This window comes from Ursus americanus, chromosome 1 (genome assembly GCF_024610735.1).
Source record: "Ursus americanus isolate L20-20 chromosome 1, mUrsAme1.1.p, whole genome shotgun sequence".
Lineage (NCBI taxonomy): Eukaryota > Metazoa > Chordata > Mammalia > Carnivora > Ursidae > Ursus > Ursus americanus.
Window position 1 is genome coordinate 95605528 of NC_142127.1, and position 24371 is coordinate 95629898.

Below are 24371 nucleotides of genomic sequence, written 5' to 3' on the forward strand. Positions count from 1 at the left end.
CTCTCCTACTCAAACTTGATCCAGCAGACTATTCTCTACTTTTCTCTACCCCGCTCTCCCCCTTGTCCCCTGATTTCTTGTTGGGTTAGACCAGTGAGAGGCATCAGTGAGAGACCAAAGGGCAGTTATGTGTGAGAAGGTGAAGGAATGACACCTCCCCACACCCTGGTCCCTTTCATTCTCACTGTGCTTCAGCAGAAACTGTTCTTCATGTCTCAGCTTCAGGTAAGAGACCCCTCTTCCATGGGCTTACACACCAGGCTCCAGGAACACTTTCTGTTCCCTCTCAGACCTCTGCGTGATGATGGTTTCACTCTGTGGCTGATCTCATGTGTGTCACCATCCTTTGCTGGTTTCCTTACCCCTGCTCACACCTCTGTAATTTAGATTCTTTTCAGCTAAACTCTTTGATGATGTTATTTATTTATAATACTTTCCAAATCACAGAAGCACAGCATTTTGTTTGTTTGATATAAGCTTTTTATACTATTTGCAATACAATATTTATAATATTGTAAGCAAGTAGGCAAACAAATAAATACACACATTAATAAATGGACTTTACAAACAGTTGAGAAGAGTTCTGAAAATACCTATGTTTGCCACTGGAGAAGACTTTAAAAGTAGTGGTTTTATTGTATTAGCTTTCCAAGGGTTTTTTTTTTTTTTTGTAATAACTTTAATCAAGAAGTTATCACAAAGGGGATTTGATTGGAATATCTTCTTTCATTCAACAAATGACTAATGATACAGCTGTAAATAATGCAAATAATGCCTGGCCTCATGGAGCTTCATGTTGGCGATAAAGTCTTTAAACAAATAATGACAAATAATTACACCTATGACAATTGTTATAAGTATTAAGAAAGAGAGATACAGTGAAAATTAATCTGGGTCCAAGGGAATGATTCCTAAGCTAAGAAATGAAGGATGAATTAGCTAGGTGCAGGGGTAGGTAAAAAGCTGCTTAGATGTGCATAAAATCTCTATGGTGTGAAGGAGCACAGGGTAATTGAAAAATTGAAAGTAAACCAAAGTGACTATATCATAGACAGTGTGTTGGGGGATGGTAAGATATGAGGCTAAGAGATCAATGCATGACATAATTTTAAGACCTTATAGTTAATGTTAAAGATTTTGGAGGCTATTCTAGGAGCACTGGCAAACCATTGATGGATAATAGAAGGGGGATAACATGATACAAATTTGCTTTTGTAAAGACAACTCTGGCTGGTTAGAGAAGAAAGAGAAAGAGGCAGGTTATTGAAGAAGTAACAGTGAATAGGAGGAGAACAAGTACAGGACACTATTGATTTAGACTAGGATGTTAGATATGAGGAGAGGTGAGCAAAATTGAGAGAATGGAAAGTAATTGAGTGTGGTTGGGGGTAGAAGAAGGCATCAAAGGTGATAACCAAGATTCTACATTGAGAAGAATACTGGTCGAAGGTGTCATTTATCGAGATGGAGAATCCGGGTCAAGAGCAGGTTTGTAGTAAAAGAGAACTGATTTGTTTTAGAAGACTTGAGTTTGAGGCATTTAACCCATGGACCAAGTCAACAGTTGAGTTTGAGGGAGGGGAGAACCAGACATTGCCTGGAAAGGGAGCACTAGAGGGAAGGGTCAAACTTCGGATGAAATGTCAACCTTGAAGATTGAGTGGAAAAAAAGAGATAGGAGGGCGCAAAGATTGACCGATGAGTTGAGTGAAAAACAGAAGTTTCTGGTGTAGGTGGAGTCAAATCAAGAAACTGTTTCAAGGAAGAAAAAAAGAAATTGTTTCAAAGAAAATCAAATACACTGTAAGTGTTTGAGATTTCAACTAAGATAACAATGAAAGCTTGCCTTTTGGACTTTATGATGCTGAGGTCAATGGTGGCATAACCAGTTTGGGAGTGGAAAACTGATAGTATGGAGTGCAGCAGGTAAAGACAATGAGTAGAGACACCTCCTAAAATTGTTGGGAGGGAATCAAAGTAAAGTGCAGGAGTGGGAGGAAACAAAACAGAGGGAAGATTTTCTCTTTCTTTCTTTCTTTCTTTCTTTCTTTCTTTCTTTCTTTCTTTCTTTCTCTCTTCCTCATTAAAATGAAAGAGGCAAGTTTAGCTGAAATAAGAAAGCTCAAGTAGAGTAACAAGACTCAGGAGACAGTAGATAATGTAAAGTACAATATTCCTGTGGTGGCAGGAAGAGAGGGACTTGAGCAACAGTGAAGAAGTTGGACTTGAACGGAAGGTGTAGAAGATCTACTATCACTTCCATTGTAGCAGATGGGCATATTTGGTTTCAGGAATTGAACATCTTCCTCTCTAGCAGCTTATACTTTCTCTGTGAAGCAATAAGTAATCATTTACTGAGCATGGAAAATGGTGGAAGCCTAGAGGTTTGACGCCACTGTGAAATACTGAAATAAACAATATGTTATATGGAATTTCAAGTCAATTTAAAAAGAAAGAAACAGATCTCCCAAGAAGTGTTGAAGGTCCATTTAACATTAGCAACTATGAACTTAGAGGTACTGATAAATTCTATGCAATACTTTTTCAACTAAGTTTAGTATGTCCAACAAGGAGCATTATTGCCTGAATGACAGAGAACTCATCTCTTACTACATTTCTATGCAATTTTGAGTATATACCTCTGTAAATTGCCATGTCCATCCATGTACCCATGCATTGTCACCACATAAAGATGCTCCTTTAATGCTCTTATTCTCAAATTTAGTCTTGAAACCACTTTTCCTAATCTATTTCTTGTTCAGAAGCCATTTCTTGGAGCTTAGGATCATTTTGTGTTTACAACTATAGTTCACCTCTCAAACACCAAATTCCTATGGTTTTGCCTATGATGATCTTTCAGCATATGCTATTTTATGCTACCGTAAAGAAATGATTTTCATTTGAAAATTAGAAGTGCTCTTTAGGGGGCGCCTGGGTGGCACAGCGGTTAAAGCGTCTGCCTTCGGCTCAGGGCGTGATCCCGGCGTTATGGGATCGAGCCCCACATCAGGCTCCTCCACTATGAGCCTGCTTCTTCCTCTCCCACTCCCCCTGCTTGTGTTCCCTCTCTCGCTGGCTGTCTCTATCTCTGTCAAATAAATAAATAAAATCTTAAAAAAAAAAAAAAAAGAAGTGCTCTTTAGTCACTGACGTAAGCCCATGATTAGGGTAAATAACACAGTTATACTGTCTATACAACCTAGAGCAAAACTTCTTGTCTACCCTCTTCTAACACATTCTCTCTGTTACTGTCATAATAATAATATTAATCCCTGTTTCTAACAACAAAGTCCTCACAGAAATGCTCTATCAAATACAGGCTTTCCACATACTAAAATCAAAATTTAAAAAAATTCTATTTATTTATTTTAGAGATTGAGAGAGCACAAGGGTTAGGGTCTAGAATACCTGAGCTAGTTGAAGAAATCTCAAAGTATAGGCTGATTTTACCCTGAGTAGTGATTAGTTTCTTGGAGAGCTATGAACTGACACTCATGGCTAATATTCAGGGTTTCTGGGAAACTCTTAAACATGTAATAAAATACATGTGCATATGTTTGTTTATGCATTTTTCAGGGAGAATACTCATAAGTTTCATCAGATTTCAAAAGGAAACAATGGTGCCCAAATGTGTAAGTTTTACTTACTGGAGAAGTCTTGAAACTAACATTTGTACAATTTGGGTCTACTTGCTGCTAGGTGTATATACTCCCAGTCCCCTCACCCCCCCCCCCACCACATACACATTGATCCTTTTAGATCCTTGGATTTAGTGATTTAAATCCCCAAGAATAACTTCAGAATAACTTGATTTAAATCCTTTTGGAGATTCCTTCCTTCACTCAATATTAGACAAGTCCTGAGTTGGTCACAAATTTGATTTTATGAGAGGTGCCTGGGTGGGGCAGTTGGTTTAGTTTCTGATTCTTGGGTTCTGCTCAGGTCATGATTTCAGGTGTGTGGGATCAAGCCCCGCATCAGGCTCTGTGCTCAGCATGGGGTCTGCTTAATACTCTCTCTCCCTCTCCCTCTGCCCCTCCTGCTTGTGCTCTCTCAAAAATAATCATGCTCACACATTTTAATAATACCTGTCCTAACAAGGTAGCATGTTTCTCTTAATCCAGAACTTAAAAATTAGAGTAAAGCTTTACATTCTTAAATGATACATGTTGTAAGATTTTAGGTGTTTTTAAAATTAATTATCATAATTCAGGAGTTACTCCATAGAAAAAAAAAATAGAGAGATGAAAGTGAGATTAGAGAATCATAAATCTAGGCTGGAGGTAGATTTACCATTCATCCTTGTTTGCTCAGGCAGGTGAAAGAATGTTTCCCAGGATATAGGGCTGTCAGCACTAACACTCAGCAAATCTCTGGGAAACTGGGATGAATGGGTCAAGCAAATAGGCAGATGACATTATTGACTCTTGGCCAATGCAGCATGCCTCAGAAAACTATCCTTTGTCAGCATTATCAATTCAAATTTGTGCTAAGGAAAAATTACAAGTAGTAATAACTAAAATCTGTGATAGGCAGAGAGATGAACACTTTTGCAAGGAATATAGCTTTTTAGATCTAGCCTTATAATAGAAGTATAATTATTACACATCTTAAGGATGAGATTCAGTAATTAGTTCAAGTCACATAGTGAAAAAGTAGAAGTCGAACATTCAAACACAAGATATTTGACTCCTGGGAGTGAACTTTTAACCACAGCGCTAATACACACTAAGTCTTTAAAATCATTTGAAACCTGTAGAAAGCATCAACTGTCTGCTTAAGAATAAAAAGGTTATACTATTTTCCAGGACATAATTACTCTCATCTCAAATAGCTAATGAGTTAAGGTACAGAGATACCATATGTGGACTAAGTAAGATGAAGCTAGACATTTCAAGACAGGTTCTGATACTAAGATATCCATTTTTATTTAATTTTACTTATTTTATTTTGAATTCAATTTTTAAATAAGTGTGACTAATACAGGTACAAGGCAATAAAAAATGCATACAAATAAATCCATGTGCTTAAAACAGAGACAAGAGGAATTAAATAGTTCACATGTTGGTCTTAATAGTTTGGGCAATATAATTTCATAAAAACACATTTTATGTTCTCATTGTAATTAGAGAAAAGATGTTCAAAGAGGATGTCAACCTTAGAATCCTTTTCAGAGAAGTATGTGCATTAGAAAAAATAGACCAAATTAGAATTTTGGAGAAATTATATTTCTTGGCTATTATTGTTTGAAAATACAGTCATTATCCTCTTATGAACCCAAGTTTCTTTTTAACATCTTTGAGAACACATGAGAATATTTAGGTTTGTCCTGAAATTAGATACTTTAAATGTTAAGGACAAAGGCATTCTCCTCTATAGAGACAGTAGAGGGTATCATATTTCTAATTAATTCTTCTCTTCAATTTTTTTCCCAACCAAACACAGCATGAGCCTCCTGTATATTTTGAGAGCCGTGTTATTAGTGCTCAAGCATGAACTGGGCAACATTTATTTGGCCACTATATACTGGATTTAAAGATCAAATAAGAGTACAGATTGATGACTACTAATAGCCTTTCAATTAGACTTTCTCTAAGTCTGCGCATTCCTAAACCTATAGAAACTCTAAATTTTCAAAATGTCATTTCCAATTCTATTCATAACTTAAGCCCAGAATTTAACCCTACTGGCATCTATGAATCAGGTTAGGGCATTCCATTAGTTTCTACAGCAGCAAATATTTAAAATGTTGGAAAGGTTTGAGAAACCTGTGAGATGTGGAGCTCTTTTTCCCCCAGATAAATCATAAATTTTCTTTTAAAGTAAAGCCAACCAAAACGAGACACCATCTGTAAAATTTTAAAGTCAGGTATTCATCACTGTGATTTAAAAAAGGATAAAGGCAACCCAGATGGATGATTCATTGGGACAGCATCACAGAAGGCAATCTGGTGTAATATTGAATGCACCTGTTGGAGGTGGAAGAGGGGAGAAAGTGAGAATATTTTTATCTTCCATTATTATCCAGAAATATTACAGTAAAAATATTTTACATAGCCCAAATTAACTGAAGATGGACGGTTAGGTTCAATTTTATTTCTTTTTGTAGGATGTGCCCACACTTGGCAAACCAAATTGGCTGTAATAATTCAGTGAAATGGTATATTTCCCTAAATAAAAGCAAACAAAGGGTTAAAATGGTTTTGGCTGAATGCTTCAAAGATTAAACTCATCAATCACCCAATGGAATCAATTGTTTATGCATGCAAACATAGTCTTTATTTGTTAAATTCTCAAACAGAATGAGTTTACATGAGAAAAGAGAATTAGGTATAGTCAGGAAAAAAAAAGCAACTTTTAAGATGAGCAGTGAGTGAAATTTATGGAGTAGGGAGTGGGAAAGGAGGAATTACCATTTCTCAAACTCTTTTCCTTTTCCCATTTTATAGAAATTGGAAAGAAAAGATGAGGGAAACAAAAGAAGCAAAGAGGACAGGTGTTTAGGAGAAAAGGGGAGAGAAAAAGTTAGAGCCTTGTCCTGGAACTCTCTCCCAATATGGGAAGTGGAAGAGCATCCTTTCCCTCAAGGGAATGGCAGTTTGTTAGCTTGGCGTTCCCTGTGATTGACTACCAGCACTCCACTCACCACGGACACCATCTGGAATCAGCTCAAAGTTCGCTTCCTCCGGAGCACCTGCTAATCTATGATGGTTGAGCATGGCTTATCCTCCTACCTTCTACCTGCAGTCGGATGTGGAGGATTTAGGAGGTTTGGGAGTCTGTGACAGAGTTGCATTCTCAGTTTTGTTCCTAATAATCCTGTAAGTTACAGTTTACCTTCATTTCCATCTCTTTCCCTTGACTTAAATTATTGCTAAATACCACATTCTCAGGGTATCTTCCCTAACTCCATGCTGGGTGGGGAGCTTGCTTAAGATGCTCTCTCTGCATCTCCCTCTACCCCTATCCTCTCTCTCTCTTTCTCTTTCTCTCAATAAAATAAAATAAAATCCATAAGCAGGCATTTAGATCTGTCTTGCCCATTGCTATGCCCTGTACATAGTAGACACTCAATAAATACCTGCTTCTTGAATGAATTATTTGTCTTGGCCACTATATCTAGGTTATATCAGAAGTATCCTACTTCATTTGTCACTATCTCTTTGAGGGCAATAGATAAGATAATGGTCAATTTAGGGCTCATGTGTGACAGTGAGAGAGTATAGATTCTGGAGGCTACAGACCTGGTTTTGTATCATTGTCTCACTATTGCAACCTGAGATTTGGACATGGAACTTCAGCTTCCTTTCTTTTAAGGTGAGAATTAATATAAAACCCTCTTTTTGGTGTTACTCTATCAAATAACTTTTGTGAAAAAAATTACATATAGTAAAAAGTTATAGAAATGTTGGCTATTTCTGTTTAGTAAGTCTGGCTGATTTATCTGAAGTAGTAAGTAGTAGATTGGCGCCTGCAAAATATATTAAGGCATTTGTACTCCTTGGGTATGATCTGCAGTAATAACTGGCTGGACACCTGAAATACTTTATTTATGCTCCCGAGTAGTTCAATCTTTCTTGAACCGCTAGCTTTAGAGACCCAGTTGGTCATTGTAGCTGAATTATATAATAGCATCTATCTTTTTTACATAATGTTATGATTGAACTGAAATAATTACAACTTTACTTTATATGCAGCATGCATTTTTCATATCATATAACCTATTCTTTAGCAAATGCACTTAACTTTTAAATGTTGAGAAAGAAGTCATTCTTTGGTATGTTTATTGTCACTTGAGAAAAATTGGTGTGGTAAGTTTATTGTCTCGAAAGAAAATTGTTGTTTGACTCTGTAAAATAGCCTACTTTTCATACCACTGCTGTAGCACTTCATTTTAGAAATGTGGTATTTTAATATTGTAGGAGCATGAAAAGGAGGGGATTTCAGTCACCAACTGAGAATCATGAGCTCAAAGTCTTTAAGGAATGAAACAGCTGGAAATGAGGGGAGAATGGCTGGATTTTTTTAACCTTTTATTTGACGTCCCTCTGACTTCACCTCCCACGTGATTCAGATTCATTGTACAGTATTAAGTCTGACGCCAAGCAGAAAACCTTAGGCTGTAGGAGAAGTCGCAGCAAGCTGAGAAGCAGGTAGGCCTACCTTCCACCGAAGGAGTAATCCAGTGCCATTTGCTTTAATTAAGCCATGCTGATTCCTCTGCAAGTTAATCCCTCGAAACCTGACATAAACCAAGCGTGCCCTGCTAGGCTGTTACTTCTGCTGAGGACTGAACATACCCTTGTCTGATTCTTACTATTATTTTAGTCATTCTTCTTTCTTGCCCTAGAGACCCTTTTTAAAAACTGATAGAGGCTTCAAATTCTGCCTTGTTGAATTAGTCTAAATGGATATAGAGTGGATAAAGAAAAACCACCATATACAGTATCAACAAGGTGAGTAGTGGTCACTGATCGAACCCCACTCACTCTATAGGAAAGGAAGCCAGGGTGGAAGAAGTTTGAGTGATTCATTCAGAGAGTGAGAGATGGAGATGAAATGAAGAGTGGAGTCTCCATGCCAAGTCTAAGGCTCTATCCATGGAATGTTCTCTACTTTGAGTGTTCTTTTTGGCCTACTCAAATATTTGTAAATATTAGAGTATAGCAATGAAATGATTTATTGCCTATCCATCCGGGAAAGGACAAACTACAGAACTGGTGCAGTTGGGCAGATGTTTATTCCTTAAATGGGAAAATACACAGTCAGTGTTTAGGTCAGTGGTTTACTAATTACTCAGTGAGTGTTAGTCAACATGCATTTATCAGGCACTGAGATTCCCTGTGTAACAACATCTGAGGTATTTGTGAATTCTCTCAGAATTGGACAGTATGAACCACTTACATAGTCATGCATTAGCTCTTGTGACTGTGGACAATACATATAATTCTGCAGCTCGTTTTCCTCATCTACAAAAAGGGAAAGCCAATATTAACCATCCAGTGGTGCAAGCATAATACCTAGAATTTAATAGACGCTTGTAAATGGTGGTAGCCATTGAAATCTCATAATGATATCCTCATCGTACAGCAGCTAATGACTGAATATTTTAACCCAGATTTGAGAAATAGAGATAGATTAAAATTGGCAACCATCTCACTTCCCTTTATTTCCACGCACGTGGACAGACTCTATTTCCTTACCCCCTTAGAGTTAGGTGTGACCATAGGACTTTCTTTGACCGTTGACATAGAGCACAAGTGTCATCTCTAGGTGGAAGCACGTAAGAGTCAGTGCATTATCCTTTATGCTTTCTTCTGAACTATTTACTGGTGTTCTGGATTATCACCGCCCGCTCCACCTTGACACCTTCGGTAGGGACCACAGGGAGAAGAGCACCCTGCCAATGAAAGACGGACGTGTACGTGAGGAAAAATTAAGGCTGTGTTGTTTTCTTCCCCTGAAATTTGGAAAAATCGTTTTCCCTTATTACAGTGTAACCTACAATATCTTGATTTACACAAGAAGAGATTCCAAAGTTAAATCTTCACGGTAACTATTCCTGCAATAACATTCACATAAATCCTTACTAGTATTAAACTTTTCCTGTAAAAATTCCTTGTAACTTATTGATTTTGTCCCTCATACGTATCAATAAATCCAGTCAACAATATTTTCTGAGAACACCTGTGTACATAGCATGCCATATTCCCTAATTTCTAAAACAGTGACTTTTTTGTAGTAGACATGCAGTAGATGCTTATTAAACTGAATTATTGAATTGAATTAGATCGTGCCATTATTACTCAGAAGACCACAAATTACTGTGTTTCTCTTAGGATAACTATTAGCCAGTATGCCATTATGGATCTAGAAGAATGAGCCAGACATCTAGCAACTTAAAATATTTCAGCTCAGTTTCACCTACAAATAGGAAGGTACTTCTTATGTCCACCATAATTCTCCTTTGCAACCCATGAGTTCTATATGATTGGGTTTAATGTGGAGTGAACGTAGAAAATTATAAAAGGAGAATAAACCTTAGGCCAAAGTATACAATTTATATTTGGCTCTTTCGTGCACCCCCCCCCCCGCAACACCATTTTCTGTCTTTCTAGTCCTCCCCAAACTCTGGACATATATGTGACAGAGTATATCTGCCCATTAAGCCATATAGCAATTCAGTTTTTCTTGCCTCTGATCCCCGATCTTAGTTCATGAAGCCGAGCCCCAGGATTAGCCAATCAACGGTTTCTATCAACCTAATACGCAAGCCTTAGACTAAGGCTTCTGTTGGCATCTTGCCACAGTGATATAAGAGCCTGCCTAACAATAAACTAACACAAAGGGAAACATTAGAGAGAGAAAGAGAGAGATTATCCTTTTTCAGTATTCTCTCCCCTTTCCAGTCTCACCAATCCCTTTTCCAGACTTGGGAACCTGCCGGCTTGGCAATTCTCCATACCCTACAACTTAAACCATTTCCTCTGCAGCCTCTTGAGAAGTCAGGTTGCTCTTCTACTCAGGTTGCACAACAGGGAGTCTCAATCAGTGGTCTCCTAGACCACCAATCATCACCTCCACCTTCTTATGATATAGTCCCCACAATTGGCTATTACAAATGTTCCCTATTCCCCCCAAGCTCCTCCTCCCAATTTCATGTCTACTTCTTCAATCCTAGAAAATGGCTCTGCCTCCTAATTCATCTAAAAGTAGAGATGATTAGGAATGAATTCTCACAAATTCCTATTCCCCTAATTGGATATATTTATATTTAATCCACCTTTTTTCTTTGCCTCAGTGAAAGAATTATTATTATTTTTTATATTTCAAGTTAATTCCTTCCCATGAGCTCTCGATTTTTTCCCTTCCTATTATCTAGGATTCCTCTTATATTCATAGTCTCTCTCTCAATCTCTCTCTCTCCCTTTTCCCCTACTAACAGAAATTTACTCAGCTATTAGGGTGCCAAATTTAGCAAATAAAAACACAAGACATCCCATTAGATTTCAGATAAACAATGAAAAATGCTTAATCTAAACATGTCCCAACTATTGCATGATATATTTATACAAATATTATTTGTTTTTTTTAATCTAAAATTTAAATTTAACTGGACATCCTGTATTTATCCTGGCAAATCTATTCAGCTACTGTGCATACAAGTGTACAATCCTTACAGGCAAGTAGGGTGGCCCATCTCATTGCTTTCTCATCATTTGTATCAACTATCAACTCATTGCGGAGGAATGGTCTTGGTTTCATGCTGGCATATGCTTTCAATTGCTCCAGACCTTTTTCTCACAAATAGTGACCTCGAGAGCATCACTTCAGTGTTATTATGGCAAAAACTCCTTACTGGCTAGGAATAAAGACTGATAGGAGGGGATAAGGAGACTGGAGGAAGCAGGAAAATCTGTTCTAATGCACATATACGTCCAAGTGCCCCACGGCACACACTCCTACTCATTCGCACAAACGTTCATCATCTTTACATCTCATTCCAGCCATTACCTTCTCTTTTTCCTCTTCACAGAATTCTCTGCACTACCCAATTCCCAACCCTATGTAATCTGCCATCGTTCTCATCATTCTAATAAGTCTGCTGAAAATAAGGTTATTAACCAACTTCTAATCATGAAATCCAGCAGATGCATTTAGTCCTTACCGTACCAGTTCTTTGCTTGGTTTCCTATGTTTTACTGTCCTTTCTTCTGCAAACACTGGTATGGTTTGAGTTATATCCCTCAAAAGACATAATGAAGTCCTAATTCCTTATACCTGTGCATATAATCTGATTTGGAAAAATGGACTTTGCAGATGTAATCAAATTAAGATGAGGTCATTAAGGTAGGTCCTAATCCAACATGACTTATGAGAAGAAGGAAATTTGGGGTGCCTGGGTGGCTCAGTTGGTTAAACGTCTGCCTTCGGCTCAGGTCACAACTCCAGAGTTCTGGGATTGTGTCCTGAATCAGGCTTCCTGCAAAGCAGGGAGTCTGCTTCTCCCTCTGTCTCTGCCCCTCCCCCTACTCGTGCGCTCTCTCTCTCTCTCTTTTTCTCTCTCTCAATTTTTTTTTTAAGAGGGAAATTTGGACACAGACACACACACAGAGGTGAATGCCATGTGAAGATACAGACACAGGGGTAGATGGCCATATGAAGACGGAGGCAGGGACAGAAGTGACACAGCCACAAGCAATAATGCCTGGAACCTCCAGAACCTGGAAGAGTCAATGAAGGATCCTCCCCTCCAGGTTTTGAGGACAGCATGGCTCTTCTGATACTTTGAATTTGTGTTCTGGCCACTAAATTAATTGGGAGAGAATACATTTCTCTTGTTTTAAGCCACCCAGTTTATGGGATTTTGTTACGGCAGCCCTAGGAAACTAATATACTAATATACCCCCTCCTTTAATCCTCAGGACACTATTTTCTGATATTTCCCACTTCTTTTCAGATGTTTAATCTTGTCCCTTTCATATGTAAATGCTGTTATTCACCAGAGTTTGACATTCAGGCCTTTATCCCTCTCATTTTATGTGATTTACCGAAGTGACCTCATCTGCCACAGAGCTTTAACTACCACCCATGTACTGCCCACCATGTATAAATGCAACTGCTTATTGCAATTCATATTAGCAGTATTAGTCAATAAGGAATAGAAACAATGGCTCGTTATATCTCTCGGTCCTAAATGCAAGTAGCACCATCTTGAAAACAGGTCACGTTTAATCCCTCTTGAATCAGTGGAGGAATTTGTGACTGAGGAAATGCACTCACCTTAACAAGCTGCCCATTCTCACCTTGTGTCCCAGAAGTGAGTCAATCAGGGTCCTCACCCCTAACTTTCCCAATTGTCATTAAAATGGTTAATTCTGAGAGCAATGTAAACATGTATTCTAACAGTTATTATGGGGCATAACAAGTCACGGAATGAAAACTGCTGAGCAAGACTAATTCTGATTATCTCCCTAAGTCGGAGGAAACCACTGAACTGAGCACCAAAGAAACTGAGTCCCAATCAGGATTATTTTAAGACCACTGTGTTGGCCCTATTTATTTATTTATTTGTTTAGTTAGTTAGTTATTATTTTACAACATGATGTTCATTTCGTTCTTTCAACTTTTCGAAGTGACTTACAGAAAATATAGAAAATAGAATAATAATGAAAAGTAATGACCTTACAAAATGTCCTTAATAACTAAAGTTTCTAAGAGTGCTGTGTTGCTTAAATGGGCAAATATGTGAAACCGGGTTTATTCTTATAAAGCAACAAAATCATGAAAGGTATTATTATTTGGAGAAAAAGAAAGTTGTTTTTCGAAGAAATAAAAATCTTTTCTATCGACTTAGGACTCCACAGTACTCAAATCTAGTATGAGGGCCCAGTTTGTGTGAAACAAGCATGAATCTGACAAACGTCCTGGCCTCTCTTCTTACAAAGCAGAGTGAAACCAACGGAGGTCAGCTAGCTCTGGGAAGAGCTGGGAGAAAGAATGCAAATGGCAACAAACCATAGCCAGAAAATGACCGTCTCTGTTGTAGACGCCATTTTTATGTCATTGGAGTTTATGAGGATTATGGCAGCCTCCCCAATCCCTATTGGATCTTGATTTTTTTTTTTTTTTAATTCGAAGTGATACTTATTAACCTGACTTATATTTGAAAACTGTCCTCCTAACGGAGTTGATGCACAGGAGTCTTCCCGATGGGTGCATCCCATCCCAGTCTCCTACTCATCCGTCCAAGCACGTGGGTTTCCTTGTACAGATGGAACACACCTGTGACTTCCCTGGCATTTGGCACAGAGCTGGCCTGACACAATCTCATTCCTGAGTGGCGCATTTGCTCCTTTTCGCTCAAAACGTCTCCTTTTAGGAAAACGGAAAACACCTAGGTACGCAACAAAGCACGTTGTCATAAAGGGCCTTCAGCGAGGCATGAGCAGCCAAGATGGGAAGATGTTTGATTACTGCCAGCGCGGTCATCCAGGAAGCATGCAAATGGGAGTTGCAAGGACACAGAGCAATAATGTTTTCCACTGCGCCAAGCTGCAGTGTTGAAATTACAGGCCCATCTGCAGGAACTCGCACTTTCTGGGAGTCTAATAGAAAGTCTTCGATTTCGTTTTTCTACCTGCCCCGAAAGCCAGATATTGCTATGTCACGTATTCCAGTATTTCGGTTTCAGTCTATCAAATCTGGTAACGAGGTGACTTCTTACCTTGAGGGACACCCCGGGCGCTGTCCCGCCCTCTCATGGCCGGAGAGCGCTTAGATCTTCAGCCCGCTCTTCACAGAGTCTGAGAAAATCTGCTGACTGGAGGACATTTCTCCTACAGCAGGCAGATGAACAAAACAGAATGGATGAAATAATGAAATAAAGGATGAAGGAATTGGCAAGCAGGAGCTTGGCCAGCAGAAAAGAATCTGCTAGTTAATAAATTGAGGTTGAACATGATGGAGTTGAAATGTAACCTTTACAAGTAGAATCCACAAGAATTCAAACTTGAAATGTTGGAAAACACAGTGAGAGACCCGTCTTTGTTTAACGGTGACCCTGGTGATTTAAGAATTGTAAATTCTAGTAAAAGTGAAAGATAGAAGAAAAGAATGAAAACGGTAACTTTTCAGTTCTTCTAAAATAAAATGGATTAGAAAAATATTTGTGAGGGCACTCAAATAAATGAATGAGATCAGATACATAGCTGTGTCTTCTTTGAATTTTCTTCCATAAAATGACTTGCAAAATCTATGCAACTCAAATATCATTGAGAAGATCTGCCTACATTTCCAGATTAAAAAAGAAATCTTATATACTAAGATCAAGATATACAGTATAACTTTGAATTATTAAAAAAGAAAGAAAGAAAGAAAACTCTCCATCCTGTTTCTCTTATGTATGGGTTTCCTGGGGTTTTTTTAAACTTTTTTTTTTAAGATTTTATTTATTTATTCGACAGAGACAGAGACAGCCAGCGAGAGAGGGAACACAAGCCGGGGAAGTGGGAGAGGAAGAAGCAGGCTCATAGCGGAGGAGCCTGTTGTGGGGCTCGATCCCATAAGGCCAGGATCACGCCCTGAGCCAAAGGCAGACGCTTAACGACTGAGCCACCCAGGCGCCCCTCCTGTTTATTTTAAATTTGTAATTTTTGTGCATATTTTTCTACCACCTTGAATGGGTTATAAAGGAACAGAAGGGATTTTAAGCAGCTGTTCTCTTACCAATGGAAAGACTATGTTAATTAATGTTAGCCCAGTTATTTCATTGTACGAAATCACTACATAACTAGTCTCAACTATAAAACCTAATGTTGATGTCGGAGTCTTAGTCCAACATTTTCAATTCCTAGAAGGGGAACCTGAGGCCCGACAAGGATAATCCTGACACAATAAAGCACATTTCAGAGTTGGATGTATTTATTTTTTTAAAGGATTTATTTATTTATTTGAGAGAGAAAGAATGAAAGGGGGGAGGGCAGAGGGAGAGGGAGAGTCCTCGAGCAGACTCCTTGCTCAATGGAGAAGCCAACATGGAGCTCAATCCCAGGACCATAAGATCATGACCTGAACTGAACTCAAGAATCAGACCCTTAACCAACTGATCCTCCCAAGTGCCCCCAGTTGGATTCATTCAAACAAAATTGTCCCACACAGCTCCTTCAGAAACCTTGTCCACTGATGTCAGGTTTGATCTGTTTTACTCAGGACCTGGAAAACATAAAGAGGCCTAGTATCTCAGAGATGGAAAGCCAGTTAGAGGCCACCTTATCCCACTATTTAATAGGTGGAGACATCAATAGTTACCGACACAAGAAAGTATTTCCTTAGGGCTATGTAATTAGTTAACTTGTTAGTGTTCGAAGTTAATGATCTTTTACCCTTCTTTCAATAGTTCACCCAGAGCAGATAGAATTCAGTCTTATTCTAAATCCAATGAACGTTGGGAAAGGTGCTTAGCTTATATGGTGACTCACTTACCAAAAGTGAACATCAGAATATTTTATTCTCTAAGCTGTGTTAGACAAAGCATCCTACCAACTAGCTTCGCAGAGGACCAAGGAAGGGGACTAGGAGAGGTAAATCCACCACCCAAACACATGGAAGGCCTGAAATCCTCCATGTTGCAGCAGAGAAAGATGCTTCCTGAATGCCTTCAGGTCCTCTTTGTATGTAAACACCTGCTCTGGCGTTCTCAACGTCCCTCTCATCAGGCTTGCGATGCCTCTGCACTGGTATCTCCGCATTAAGACATCCTCTCGGGAAAAGATTGCTATCACTCGTGTCTTAATGAACTTTTCAATCAGGGTTCAACTTTGACCAAAGGAATTTGTATTTTAGGCAACCTATGTATTTGTAGAAAGTTTTTTTTGTTGTTGTTGTTGTTGTTTGTTTTTTGCTTTTTCCTCCCTGTAAAAGCAGCAACAAGTAGGCAGGAAAAGCATTTGGGAGTACATTCAAAGTTTTTATCTGACATCCTTGAAATAACACTATATGGTTGGCTTCCTTTGTTGTCTTTGTGTAAGCCAAAATCTGGTCCCACATGGCCTGCATGCTAACCAGGGCATAGTCATATGACCACACATTTGTAGAGCCCACCTTCCTAAGTGTGGCTTATGACCTGAAAGGTCATCCCTTTTTAGTGACCCTCCCAGAATTCCCCATGTCAATATGTAACAGGTGACTGATAAGTACTGAAGGATCAATTTAATTTAACTTTGTTTTTGTAATATTACTGGAGAGTCTAATTGAGGTAAATGTTTCAAATTCCAATATAATTACTTACTGCACAAAAATGGTTTTGTAGTTTGCAAATACTAATAGAACACCTTCCAAGTTATTTATCACTTTATTAAACCTATAAAAGAAAATGCCAGAGAAGCCTGTTAGAAAGATTAGAGTATACAATCTAATTCCAGCTTTGCAACTGATCTGCTCATTCATTCATTGCTCATGCATGCATGCATTCAACAAACTTGTATTGAGCTCATACTATATCCACTCTATAGAACTTCATTCTAACAGAGAAGACAGGCAACAGCTGTAATAAAGAAGCAAAACATATTTTATGTTAGAAGGTTATATATGCTATTGAAAAATGAAAGAAAAAAAAGGTACATCAAAATTAGAGGAATGGGGAGAGCCCAGAATTGGGCATGATTTTGAGGGAAGTTAAAATTGCAATAACTAGGAAGGAAGGGATATTATGGAAGACATGACCTAAGGAATAGACTTGAACTATACCTATGAACCTCTGAGTTTCTAATTTTTGAAAGGAAAACATGTAACTTAGGTTAAAATAATGGCTGAAAGAGAGTAAGAATTATAATTAACATCTACCTGCGTAAGCTTTGCTATGGAATGAGAAAGATGTGGATTTCCATCATTACCACCCTTCCTACATACTCCAATCTGTTCCTAATTATATGTCTCCCAAACTTGCCAACGGGCTCACAACTTATCCGTTCTCTTCTGTTTTTTGTTTCATTGGAGTTTTTGTTTTGTTTTGTTCTTTTTGTTTTGTTTTTTTGTTTTGTCGTTGTTTACTTTTTCAATCTATTCTGCACGCAATAGCTTAATTTTGTTCTTGAAACATGACTGTACATGATCCGTACATCTTCAGAATGCTTTCATTGTTCCCCACTGCCAGTAGTTCAGGAGTCTGAACTTTGTAGAGTCTTTGAATTGCAACCAATTGCAACCAAAATAACACTGATGACTAAAATTAAAAATATTGACCACATCAAATACTGGGAAGGATGTGGGAAACCATTATTCATACATTGTTGGTAGAAATGTAAAATGCTATAGCCACCTAGAAAATAGTTCAGCAGTTCTTTATAAAATCTATCATGCAACTACTTTTTCTGAATTGTACTTTAGGCATTTATCTCAGAGAAATGAAGACATATGCTTATACAAATCATATACACAAATATTATAGCAGCTTTATTCATAATATCCCCAAACTGGAAACAACTCATATGTCCTTCAACAGGTGAATAGTTCAACAAACTATGGTACAGCCACACCATAGGATACCAGTCACAAATAAGAAAGAATAAACTATTGGTACACAAACATCCTGAATGAATCTCCAGAGAATTATGCTGAGTGAATAAAGCCAAGTCCAAGGTATATACTGCAGGATTCCATTTATATAACATTCTTGATATGTGACGTACCATACCTATGGAAGGTGTTACCATTGGGATAAATTGTGCAAAGGGCACATGGGATCTCTCCCAATTATTTCTTGCAACTGCTTATGAACCTACAACTATTCCTAAAAAAAAAAAATTATTTTTTTAAAAAAGCTACATTTGTTCTCCCTTTGGTCAAGTTCCCATTAATTCAATTAGTATTTGTCAAGTTTCGATTGTCAGTCTCTACTCTTAAGATTCCATTCAATACCTGAATGGCAAGAATGTATAATCTCACAAGCCGTATGGTCAGTTAGTGGTGGCTTCCTAGAACACTTTGGTGAACTGGGTTGTGAGTCCACACATATCCAAGCAGGCAAGAGTGCCATAATAACCTATTAATATCTACAATGAATATGGAGATGAGGGGTGGCAGATGGCCTCTCTGATCTCTTGAGCAGTGTAAACACATAAACAAAATTTACAATATTAGAGGGTAAATAGTAATAAACAGAGGTAATAATTCTGCCTGAGGATGTAAGGAAGACACAAAAATTATAGAAACATTTTTTTTTATAAAAGGCATAATGTAAGGGAAAGAACTTTCCATAGAGAGGAAAACATGTGCATGAGCATAGTGAGAAGTGCTGGGTGGTGGCAACAGAGCAATCCTACATAACTATGGTGGGAAGTGAACTGGAATAGACGGCTTGGGGCCACCTGGTCTTGGGCTCTCCATAGCATGCATGTTAATGATATCAGTTACTCATAATTTTTAATGATGATTAGAATCAAGGGCACATCATGATTTTAAATATTTTTTCAGCAGCATACAGACGGAGTGTCTTTATCATCATCACCACTTGGGCATGTGAGCAGTATCACTTATAGAAAAGCAGACAGAGTGAACGTGCTTCATACTGGAGAACTGGCCTCATCCTTGGAAGTTAGTCTTTTTTCCAAGTGCACCTGGCTCACTCAGAAGTATCATAGATCAGGAAACAGCTTGAGAAAAATTAGTTTAAGTCGAATTCATTTTCACAACTGGTTCATAGAGATGCAAACACCATGTTTTGGGGCGTCACATGTGGTGCATCACGCAGGCTAGTCTGGAGTTCTTAATACACAGCATCTGATAGAACAGTAATTCCCAACCTGGTTGACCATCATTCTTATCCAGGGAACTTAAAAAATCTAAATTCTCACACCATACTCGAAATTTACTCAACAAATCCCTTAAGGAAGACCTAGGGATGTATTTTTTTAAGCTCTCAAGTGGTCTTAATTTGGGGCAAGTTTGAAAACAGTACATTTAAAACTTAAGGCTTCTGATGGGCTGAATTGTGTGTCCCCAAATTCACATGTTGAAGCCTTAACTGCTAGAACCTCATAGTATATTTAGAGATAAGACCTTTAAAGAAGAAATAAAGTTAAAATGAGGCTATTAGTGTGGGCCCTAGTCAATCTGACTGGTGTCTTTTTAAGAAGAGGAAAGAAGAGGAAATCTGAACATGCAGAGAGACAGCAGGAAAGGGCATCCACAGTGAAATGACCATGTGAGCACACAGGGAGAAGGTGGCCACCTGCAAGTCAAGGAAAGGGGCCTCAGAAGAAACCCAACCTGCCAACCCCTCGATCTTGGACTCCAGAAGTGAGAAAATAACTTTGTTGTTTGAGCCACCGAGTCTGTGGTATGTTGTTGCGGCAGCCCTCGCACACTGATAAAGGCTGAAATCCCATAGAATGCTGAATAAAATTATGTTAAAATGCTTGGTCTGGTGGGAAAAGTGAAGATCAGAGCAAAGCGGAGAAGACACAACAACAGCTAGAAGATGAGTGAATGGGGAATCATCCACAAGAACTGGGAGGTGCAAACTATAGCCCACTGGACAAATCTTCCCCATTACCTATTCTTGTCAATAAAATTTTACTGAAAGACAGGGGCACCTGAGTGGCTCAGTTGGTTAAACATCTGACTTTGGCTCAGGTCATGATCTCAGGATCCCAGGATCAGGTCCCACATTGGGCTCCTCGCTCAGCAGAGTCTGCTGACCCTCTCCCTCTGTCCCTCTTCCCACTTGTGCTCTTTCTCTCTCAAATAAATAAATTATATCTTTTTTTTATTTTAATGTTTTTTATTATATTATGTTAGTCACCATACAGTACATCCCCGGTTTCCGATGTAAAGTTCGATGATTCATTAGTTGCGTATAACACCCAGTGCACCATGCAATACGTGCCCTCCTCACTACCCATCACCAGCCTATCCCATTCCCCCACCCCCCTCCTCTCTGAATTCCTCAGTTTCTTTCTCAGAGTCCATAGTCTCTCATGCTTCATTCCCCCTTCTGATTACCCCCCGCCATTTCTTTATCCCTTTCTTCCCCTACCGATCTTCTTAGTTCTTATGTTATCTTTTAAAAAATTTTCATTGAAAGACAAGGTTGTGCTCATTCATATACAATGTCTCTATGGCAGTTTTCAGCTACAATGGCAAAGCTGAATAGTTAAAACAGAAACCATTTGGCCCATAAAGCCTAAAAAATTTACTTTCTAGCCCTTTCCAGAAAAAAAAAAAAGTCAATTCCACACTAGAATATAAACTACAAGAGGGCAGGAACTTTATTTGTCTAGCACAGCACTGCCAAGATAAGTTTCTGCTTTGATCAGACTATTCTGTCTGTGCTGTCAGTATGTCTGTGCTGTCAGTATGGTAGCCACCAAACACATGAGGCTATTTAAATTTAAATTAATTACAATAAAATGAAATTTAAAATTTAGTTCCTGAGTCTCATTAGCCACGGTCAAGCTTGCCATAACCATATATGTGGTTAGCGGTGACCCTACTGCCTAACACAGGGCTAGTGTCATTCATCACTATATTCTCAATGCCCAGATCAGTGCTTGGAAAATAATAAAGAAACTTTCCAGAAATCATCACTAAATGAATAAATGAATGAATCAGTACAGAAGGAGAATGACATTTAATTGCTCATTTGTACATATGCTTTAAAATTCACATCGAATGAAATTCCAAATTATACCACTGTGGTTGGCAGATTTATAAAGAGATGCCTTCTAAAATCCCCATGTTCTGGCTTTTCAACCCTAATCAAGGTACTTCTGTAAAGGAACTTGCCAGTTGTCATTAAGGTTATGAATCTTAAGACAGAGAAATGATCCTGGAATGTCCATGTGAGCCCAGTCTCAACATGGGAACCCTGAAAAGCAGGGAAGTTTCTCCGGCTGAAGTCCGAAGACAGATGTCAGATGAGGAAGGCAGGTGCAATGAGGCAGAAGGGGAGCAGGAGAAATGAGAAGTGTCAAAAGGATTTCTCCACCCTCTGTTGCTGGCTTGAAGGAGGCCTCAAGCCTTTCTCATGCAGGTGGCCCTCCAGAAGCTGAGAACAACCGTCAGCCAGCAGCTGTATGGTTCTGAATTCAATCAACAACCTGAATGAGCCTGGAAACAAATTTCTCCCTTGAGCCTCCAGAAAGGGACATGGCCATGTTCTGAGGCTCTGAGTGGGGAACCAGTGCCTGAGTTTCAGACCCAGAAACCCTGAGATGATAAGTAGATGGTGAGCTGCTCTGTTTGTGGTCATTTGTCACTTAACCAGCCACGGTGCAGACATGAAGTCTCCCCAAATTAGATTTTTAGAGTGACTATAAATAAAGCATGAATAATTATATATTTGAAAGGAAAAACAACCCCCAGCCCATCTTCCAGCTATTCTTTCTTAAGGATTTGGGGCAAAGGCAAGCACTCCATTTATGTGAGACCATCTGGCCTCGTTCAAAAAAGACATCTTTGGAGTCAGTGTGAAAGTCAGCTGTGTTGGCCAGTCAGATAGAACGCAAGAGCGCCCAGAGACACCTCCTCCCAAGGCCCATACCTTACCAAGTCCTACACTATCGAGGGCTTTGTGAAGAAAATGCCAAGCCCAATTAGACCAAAGCACCTCTTTCTAATGTGACAAAAAAACAAAAAACAAAAAAACCACAAGCCACATAACCATGCGTTCACCTTTTATATCACTCCCCTCTCAAGTAGTCTGGTTTTTTCCACATTATCTCTTGACATACCCAATTAATTATGTTTAACATAGAACTGCAACATTCTCCAGGAAGCCCAAATATAAATATGGCAAAGTGAAGTCTACCCCACACATTTAACATCTTGTAAGTTATTTTCAAATACTTTTAAGGCAATGGCAGACATTTAGAAATAGCATTGGCCTCAATGATAATCTAACAACCCACAACCCTCCTCCAAGAGCACACAATTCTCTCTGTGATCATGTGAGACCTAGAATCCCCTTATTTTGATTCTATGGCCAGTACTTTTCCTATTACCTTTCTGGTATTTCGTGATTTTCACATCTTGGTGGATACTTTCCTGTAACTTTCAGAGTGCAGCTTTCTGATTTTTACTATACAATGTACACAATAGTAGTAAAAATACAGAAGATACTTGTCACGTTGTTAGCCAAACAGAAAACCAACTTTTATACTTTATTACACTATGTATTTCGCAATTTCTTATCCGTTTTTCTTTGTTCTCTTAGTCCTTGTTTCTCATCTTCTTGGCATCTCATCTCATCTTCTTGGCAAAAAGTAATGGGCTTTTTCTGTATCCGAAGCCTCTGCCTATCTGCTTAATAAATCAGGAGTATAAATAAGCAAGCTCTCCTTATCTTTTTCTTTTTAAAGATTTTACTTATGTGAGAGACAGAGAGAGAGAGAGAGAGAGAGAGCATGAGTGGAGGGAGGGGCAGAAGAACAAGGAGACACCCTGCGGAGCAGGGAGCCCGATGGGGGGCTCCATCCCAGACCTTGAGATCATGACCTGAGCCAAAGTCAGATGCTTAACCAAATGAGCCACCTGGGTGTCCCAAGCTGTCCTTATCATTGAGTCATATGAATTATTATGAATTAATAAATCATATGAATTATCATGCCATTATATAACTGATATATATCAAGTCTAGTATTAATATTAGGACTGTTTGGTCCTAATTTGCCTATTACCGATGAGGGACAAGAACTTCTAAAAAAGATCTTAAAAAAGTTAATTCTGTACTGTTCAAGGTAGAGTAATTTATAATATTTCTGATTGTTGGTTTTATGTTTTTCTCTTTCTTGTGTTAGAGCTTAATTCACATTAAAAAAATACTCTCATCTCTACTGAAGTATCTTTTTGACATATTTGGATGGTCTTGATTGGTTAACTTTAAGGCAAGAAAATGAGGGACAAAAAAATAGAAAAGAAAAAAAGAAAAGTCATTGTAAGTGGTCTTAATAGCAAATGTGAGAATCAGGTGATATTTTCATATCTACATTTCCACATGTCAGTGTGATTGAGGCAACACTTTTGATGATGATAAATGTACACATCTTGACATTAGTAATCAGATTATTGGTACAAGGAAATAAGGAAATTCCTTGAGGACACTTATTCAGGTCTGCTGAAGAAGTGTTTCCCAAAGCATAGTCCACAGAACACTCAGTCCAGAAATGTTAATAGGTTCTCCTCATCAAATGAAATTTATGGTCAATTTATGATACAATTCATGATACAATTGAGCAACTCTTCAGGCTGCATCCCATTCTTAGAAAGTTGTAATTAAGATAAATGTGTGACAAGTCTAGAACAGTCGTTGAGGAATTAAAATTCCTTCATTTGGTGAAATCCAGAACTCTCTCAAATTCATTTGACTAAAGGACTCTTTTCCAAAGAACATCTATTAATATCTCATGGGAAATGTTCTGCAAGAATAATCTTGTGTCAATTTTTTTTCTATACTTAGTTGTAGCTCCAGTTTCAGGCTCTACAAAATGGTGAATATTTCCTGCTGCACATGTTTTACTGTGGTCTGTATAAAATGTTTTAAGTTACCTGCAGGAATGTATGAAATAATAAAAATGTTCCCAAACCTGAAGTGCTGGGAAGAGAAAAAGATTTTTTTTTCATCCAGGAGCTGTTTCATCCGTCAGTCTTATTCTAATTCCCCATCTTTGCTTTCTTTGCACACAAAACCAAGGGGAGAGATTGGCAGAGCACTGCAGTCAAAGCGAACTTTGCTTCTGGTGAGTCCCTCGAAGATGCATTGGAACTTAATATTGGCGGACTTTGTAAGAGCCAGAACAAAAGAGAAGACATTTTAAGGGAAGAGAACATAAAGGAAAGTCAGAGAGGAAAAGAAGCAGCAGATTTCTGAAGTT